The sequence below is a fragment of the Phoca vitulina genome, unplaced genomic scaffold (assembly GCF_004348235.1).
Source record: "Phoca vitulina isolate PV1807 unplaced genomic scaffold, GSC_HSeal_1.0 scaffold106, whole genome shotgun sequence".
Taxonomy (NCBI): domain Eukaryota; kingdom Metazoa; phylum Chordata; class Mammalia; order Carnivora; family Phocidae; genus Phoca; species Phoca vitulina.
The window spans coordinates 967,170-974,328 of NW_022589809.1; the positions used below are offsets into that span (position 1 = coordinate 967,170).

The 7,159-nt window shown below is 42.9% G+C and overlaps 1 pseudogene; it reads right to left on the reverse strand.

The window, feature by feature from the left end:
• Nucleotides 1-5,335: 5,335 nt before the first annotated feature.
• On the reverse strand, nt 5,336-5,444 carry LOC116627947 (annotated as a pseudogene).
• Between the last annotated feature and the right edge of the window lie 1,715 nt (nt 5,445-7,159).

The window sequence follows — 7,159 nt, forward strand, 5'->3', positions numbered from 1 at the left end:
ATGATATTCATAATAAGTTACACAACTTACACTCATGTTGATCTAGTTAGAAAAGGTTCTACCTTTAGGACTGTTAAAAAAAAAAAGGGGGGGGTGCCTGGCTGTCTTAGTGAGTAGAGGGTATGACTCTTGATCTCAGGGTTGTAGGTTCAAGCCCCATGCTGGGTGTAGAGATGACCTAAAACAATAAGAAAGCTTTAAAAATAAGTATTAATAAAGACATGGGATTGGTTTAAATTTCACTTTGCAGGTCAGAGGAAATTACCATTTGGCATGAGAACACTTTTCAAACGTTTTACGCACACCCCCAGTCATAGTAGGCCAAGGGTACCCTGTGAGGATGTGTGTACATAAACGTGTGTGTACAGAGACAGGCTACCGAACACACACCAGCTCATACTACCCAGCGCCGCAAAGGTGCTGACACGGCCCACTCCCTGGGTCTGGAGAAATCTTCATTTTATTCCTCATGATTCAGTTGGTGTGTTTCATCACAAAATGAAACTATTTTACAGCAAAAATGTTATCTTAAAGGACTAGTAGGCAATCAAGTTTAAGTTAAAACATAAAATGGAGCAGATCAAAAAAGGTCCTGTTCTACCAGCTATGTTTACTATTCCATGACTGAAAACTGAATTGTGTGATTTGGTTCCTGAAACAGCTCTTGTTTTAGGTGATATAGATTAATTGTGCAGCCCCATTAAAACTAATGGGAACTAAGCAAATTCATTCAGGCCCGACGGATTAAGTCTGTATTTTGCCTGCTTCAGGAAGGTGAATTTCTTTTTTTTACTATTATTATTAACGTATAATGTATTATTTGTTTCAGAGGTACAAGTCTGTGATTCAACAGCCTTACACAATTCTTACACATCATAACACATACGCTCCCCAAAGTCCCTCACCCAGCCACCCCTCCCACCCCCCTCCACTCCAGCAACCCTCAGTTTGTTTCCTGAGATTAAGAGTCTCTTATGCTTTGTTTCCCCCTCCAGTTTCTTGTTTCATTTTACCCTCCCTTCCCCTATGATCCTCTGTCTTGTTTCTCAAATTCCTCATATCAGTGAGGTCATATGATACATGTCTTTCTCTGATTGACTTATTTCGCTCAGCATAATACCCTCCAGTTCCATCCACATCGTTGCAAATGGCAAGATTTCATTTTTAATGGCTGCATAATATTCCATTGTACATATATGCCACATCTTCCTTATCCATTCATCTGTCGATGGACATCTTGGCTCTTTCCACAGTTTGGCTATTGTGGACATTGCTGCTATAAACATCGGGGTGCACGTGCCCCTTTGGATCCCTACATCTGTATCTTTGGGGTAAATACCCAGGAGTACAATTGCTGGGTCCTAGGGTAGCTGTATTTTCAACTTTTTGAGGAAACTACATACTGTTTTCCAGAGTGGCTGCACCAGCTTGCATTCCCACCAATAGTGTAGGAGGGTTCCCCTTTCTCCACAACCTCGCCAACATCTGTCATTCCCTGTCTTGTTAATTTTAGACATTCTGACTGGTGTGAGGTGGTATCTCATTGAGGTTTTGATTTGTGTTTCCCTGATGGTGATGATGAACATCTTTTCATGTCTCTGTTGGCCATTTGTATGTCTTCTTTGGAAAAATGTCTATTCATGTCTTCTGGTCATTTTTTAACTGGATTATTTGTTTTATGATGTTGAGTTTGATAAGTTCTTTATAGGTTTTGGATACTTCCCCTTTATCTGATATGTCCTTTGTAAATATCTTCTCCCATTCCATAGGTTTCCTTTTAGTTTTGTTGACTGTTTCCTTTGCTGTGAAGAAGCTTTTTATCTTGATGAAGTCCCAAAAGTTCATTTTTGCTTTTGTTTCCCCTGCCTTTGGAGACGTGTCATGAAAAAAGTTGCTGTGGCCGATGTCAAAGAGGTTACTGCCTCTGTTCTCCTCTAGGATTTTGATGGACTCCTGTCTCACGTTGAGGTCTTTCAACCATTTGGAATCTATTTTTGTGTGTGGTGTAAAGAAATGGTCCAGTTTCATTCTTCTGCATGTGGCTGTCCAATTTTCCCAACACCATTTGTTGAAGAGACTGTCTTTTTTCCATTGGACATTCTTTCCTGCTTTGTCAAAGATTAGCTGACCATAGAGTTGAGGGTCCATTTCTGGGCTCTCTATTCTGTCCCATTGATCTATGTGTCTGTTTTTGTGCCAGTACCATACTGTCTTGATGATGACAGCTTTGTAATAGAGCTGGAAGTCCGGAATTGTGATGCCACCAGCTTTGCTTTTCTTGATCAAGATTGCTTTTAGGATTGTTCTAGCTCTGTGAAAGATGGTGATATATTGATAGGAATTGCATCGAATGTGTAGATTGCTTTGGGTTGGTGCTCCTAAAGGAAAGTGGGTGATGGAAATCCCAGTGGGGGTTACAGAGTTTATTTTCAATAAACGCCATTCTACAGTTTAAATAAAATGTGATACACCCAGACCACGGAATGCTCCACAGTTGCTAAAAAGAATGAAGTAGTTTATACTCTAATAAATAGATTCTTTTAAAATCTGAGGTAGGGTCCTGTGGCTCCACCAAAATGAAGGAACTCCATCCCAAGTCCTCCTTTGCACAACTAAAGAATCCTGGATACAACACAACAAAAAAAGCATAAGAAGTCTCTGAAAGTTCTAAAGAAGAAGGTGGACCTTGGGATATCATGACCACAGAACGGTAAGGCCCCTGGGTTTCCTTATTGCCTCCCTTACATCCTGGATAGAGCAGGAAAGAATCCTCTGATGGAGTTCAGGACACTCTGCCCCCAAATATGGCCCCTTGGCATAATGGAATATTTCAGGATGAAGGAATTAAGAAATGGCAAGTGAAGGAAGGACTTTCTGACCTTCCCCCTGAAGCAGGTCATAAAACCTCAATTCTCTGCTATTCCTGAATAAACCCATTTTTGCTGGTAAAATAACTGGGAGTTTTATCTTATACCCTTTTTTTGTCCTATCACATCTTTCCATGACTTCCCACTCTTCATCAAACCTCTTGTAAAAATGTTCAGACTTAACTGCTTCTTCAGATCTTTATTCCCTCATGAAGGTTCCCATGTCATATAAAACTAATAGTAAACAAATCTGTAAGCTTCTCTCTTGTTAATGTCTTTTGTTACTGGGGCCCCAACTGAGAACATAAAAGGGTAGAGAAAAAAGATTCCCCCATATCTCCAACCCAGAACCACCAACAGTCGACCGAAAAAAAAAATGTTGCAAAAAAGTGTCTTGCCCTTAGTCAAAGCACCAGGAAAAGGGAGACCAAAAAACAGAAAATTGGGAGGGCAATACCCACTCAAATAGCACTAGAAAACACCCTCACCTCTATCCCTCCCCACTCCAAGGTTCCAATGGGGCCAACAGGGGGGTTTGTCTTTCACCCTACCTACCACCCCATCATACTCAGATTCCACAGCTATCTACAGTCATTCTAAATACAATGATAGAGGTAAGTTGAAAAGCTAAAGCAGGAAAAAAAGATACAGTATACAAAAATTAACACTTTTTTTAAAAACCCGAACAAGAGAATGCAAAAACGGATAGAGCTGAAAGAAGAAATATATAGATGTACAATCGCAGTTGGGACTTCAACTCTCAGTAATCAATAGAACAGACAGCAATTCAGGGAGGTCATAAAAGAACTGAACACCAAATTAACCAACTGGATTGAACTGACATACACAGAACACTCCACCCAAAAACAGCAAAACACACATTTTTTTCCAAGGGGTCATAGAACATTGGCACATTTATCAAAGTAGACCTTGCCTTGGACCATTAAAAAAAAAAAAATCTCAGTAAATTTAGAAGAATTTAAATCACACAGAGCATGTTCTCTTACAATAATGGGTTAACACTAGAAATCGGTAACAGTAAGACAACAGGGACATCCCTGAGCCCTTTCCAGCATCATGAACCCAAGTGTAGACAAGCACCACTAGATGAGCAAGATCACAGCCGCATGCAGGCAAGCGCAGGATCCCCACACAAACCATGCTAATAGGTGAGCTGGGAACACTGATAAATGCCCATTTAAACAGAGCAAAACCCCAAGGAGAAGGGTCAAATAGGAAAATACAGTAAGCCACACATTAGGTATTGAAAAGTGTGTTTCTTATTGGTAACCTGAGAATAAAGCAGGTTAGATACTGAATAGGTGTGGTGTTTTTTTTTTTTAGATAAATTGCAGACAAATAGGAAATGCCATCTAATAGACAAATCACAAAAGGTGCTGAAACTATCCTAAAATATGTGAAAGCGAAGTCTGAGTTGTACAATTTTAGGGCAAATGTGATTGAGCATTGGGCAAACTGCTGTTAGGTGAACTGGCTTTGGGGCAACTGGCCGGCTTCCAACAGGAGGGGAACTAGGGAGGGACTCCTGTCTTAAACAATACTTCCCCAAGCTTGTCAGCTCACAAACGTCTAGGATTGTCTTTTCAGATAACAGATCCTTTTGTCCCATGTGAAAAATGCAAAGGCTCAAATGCATGTAACATAAACAGGTCCATCCACACCACCTCTGAGGACAGGTGCTCGTAAAAAGAAGCACGGAGTTTTGTATTTAGGAAAGAATCAGGGTGGATGGAGGGAGTAGCTTGAAGTCCCCATCATCATGTTGCCTACGGTTAGCCTTGATGAAGGGGAAGGAGAGGCCTCAGGGCCGGAGGAGGATGCGGGAATAGTAGGGAATAATCATGGAAGACACTGGGAGGGAAAGGTGCCTGTCTGTTCCCAGGCCAGGATGCAAGCAAGCATCCTCACCTCTGTGATGCAGATCAGAAGCCTCAGACTAGATCGGAGCTCCCTCACTCTCCATTGGTGGACGCTTGGGTTGTTTCCATATCTTGGCTAAAGTGAGTAATGTTGCATGGGAGTGAAGATAGCTCTTTGATATCCTGTTTTCATTTCCTTTGGAGATATACCCAGAAGTGGGATAGCAGGATGATATGGTAATTCTATTCTTTTTTTTTTCATGCTTAAAAGATAGCCATGACGGGGGTGGGGCGCCTGGGTGGCTCAGTTGGTTAAGCAACTGCCTTCGGCTCAGGTCATGATCCTGGAGTCCCTGGATCGAGTCCTGCTTCGGGCTCCCTGGTCAGCAGGGAGTCTGCTTCTCCCTCTGACCCTCCCCCTCTCATGTGCGCTCTCTCATTCTCTCTCTCTCAAATAAAAGATAGCCATGACATTTAATGTGAAGGTGGGACACTAAGCCACATGGACCAACAGACTTCAATTTATTCCGACCCTGAATTATGTAAATGTCCAATAATATATGAATTCATTGGAATGAAAATTTCTCTAAAAATATGGACGGCTTCACAAATTTGCGTGTCATCCTTGCGCAGGGGGGCCACGCTAACCTTCTCCGTGTTGTTCCAATTTTAATATCTGTGCTGCCGAAGTGAGCACATGGTTGTACTATTTTTAATTTTTTGAGAAACCTGCATTCTATTTTCCAAAGTCGTTGAAATAATTTACATTTCCGCCAACAGCACACAAGGATTATGGTCAACCATACTGTATTACATACTCGAAAGTTGCAAAAGCAGTAGATCTTAAATATTCTCACTAGGAAAAGAGACAGTAATTATGTGCTATGACAGAGGCGCTAGCTCAGGCTATGGGGGTGACCATTCGGCAACATATAAATGTATCCAATCAACAATCTGTACTCCTTAAATTGACACAGTGTTATACGTCAACTGTATCTCAATCAAGCTGGAAAAAATAATCAACATAAAAGTCAAAGTGTGGAGATATATATAATTTTCCACACACACACACAAGTGTAAGCCCAGGCCTATTTCCTGGCCATTTTGATGTGGGAAATAAAGGCAGAAGAACAATTATTAAATTTCCTCACTACCTACAGCCCACTGACAAGTCCTTCAAACAGGCAGAGTGACCTTCCTCTAGGGACTCAGCTGCCTGGATGTTAATACTTTGCTCAGGGCAACAGGCAATCTTAGCCCGACCCCCCAGGATCCTGTGAGTCTACTTTAACATATAAAAGTTCTTTTGGAAACTTCCTTTATCTCTACCTCCCAAGATACATGTTGGCCATCATCCCCCAGGCATACGGGCCACCGATAGACATCTGAAGGGACTCATGACTCAGGTTTTATTAGACGGTAATAAAGGACCTTCTCCCAACAACAGCTGGCCCCCCTCAAGGTCCTGGAAACCTTGCTTCCAAAATTCCTTAGAGACTTAAGCTCTCCCAACCCCCTCCCAACTTGAAAGTATATACTGGGCCACTCCTCATGACCCCGGGTCAGCTATTTCTGCCCACGGGTCCTGTCCCTGCGCTTTAATAAAACCACCTTTTTGTACCAAAGACGTCTCGAGAACTCTTTCTTGGCCGTCGGCTTCGAACCCTAATGTCTTCCCTACATCAATACTCCCTGCAGTACATCATTCTAATATTTTTTTCATATTTCTGCAAGGCTTTTGTTCAAAGCACAATATTATTGAAGGTATTTCTAAGTATGGTAGGAGATTTAAAAAAAAAAAAAATCAGCCTTTCAGGTAACGTTGCACAGTGACAGAAGCCTCACCTTGACCAGAATCCTCTCAGGTTCCTTTGAGCCTGCTCTTGAGGAGGCCCTGAAATTGGCCCTCACCCTGCCTTCTGCCGGCCTTGCCAGCTTCCCCGAGACTCCTGCGAAGCCCTGCCCCCGCCCGAGGACTCCGATCGGGCTTCTCACCCCCACCCTGGAAGGCTCAGCCCCCTGGGCCTCTGGCAAGAATGCTGCTGGGTGGGTTTCAGGAGGTCCTCAGCCCGGCGCCCTGCCTGGTTTCCGGCGTGAATCCCCAGTTGTCTCTGCGGGGTTTCAGGTTGAGCGGGATCGCTCTCCCTACTGCGAGAAGACCTCCGTTCACAACAGTCCTGCGAAGTCTTCCCACTGTAACAAGTGTCAGGGTGATTTTTTTTCTTTAACAACAACTGTCGCTGAAGCTCCTACTCGTATAAAACGCCCCAGTTCGGCTAGAATCCCAGAGTGAGATGACCGTGTTCAGAAACAGAACTTTAAATTCTGCGCCGGGCGGAGAGCCCCATCACTGCCTTTTTGGGCGCCTAGAAATAAGATATCACTGCACGGGACCTTGAATAGATGGAAATG